The 229-nt window shown below is 46.7% G+C and overlaps 1 protein-coding gene across 1 annotated transcript in view; it reads right to left on the bottom strand.

Moving 5' to 3' along the window:
* Nucleotides 1-229, bottom strand: part of LOC119589313 (coiled-coil domain-containing protein 22 homolog) — a 7736-nt gene that overhangs the window by 6647 nt on the left and 860 nt on the right. The gene's annotated exons all lie outside the window — the stretch shown is intronic.

Genomic DNA, 229 nt, shown 5'->3' with positions numbered 1-229 from the left:
CACTCTTAATGCCCTTGGCTTTGGCATAATTGTTTAGGTACTGAGGTTAATAAGAGCCTTTCAGCATACTTTATTGGGGCTGTTTCTCCTCATCGACCACAGCCAGGACCAAACGACTGCAATACTGTTTATTACATGTGACTCAGAGCAGGATTGACTCGGTATGACATGAAGACGCCATTCCTGTGTGACGGGTGGTTTACCATAGGCCGGCATCTTGGCTTGAGTG

The sequence above is a fragment of the Penaeus monodon genome, chromosome 25 (assembly GCF_015228065.2).
Source record: "Penaeus monodon isolate SGIC_2016 chromosome 25, NSTDA_Pmon_1, whole genome shotgun sequence".
NCBI classification, from domain to species: Eukaryota; Metazoa; Arthropoda; class Malacostraca; order Decapoda; family Penaeidae; genus Penaeus; species Penaeus monodon.
The sequence above is the reverse complement of the archived record's forward strand: the minus strand, read 5'-3'. Positions and strand labels throughout refer to the sequence as shown.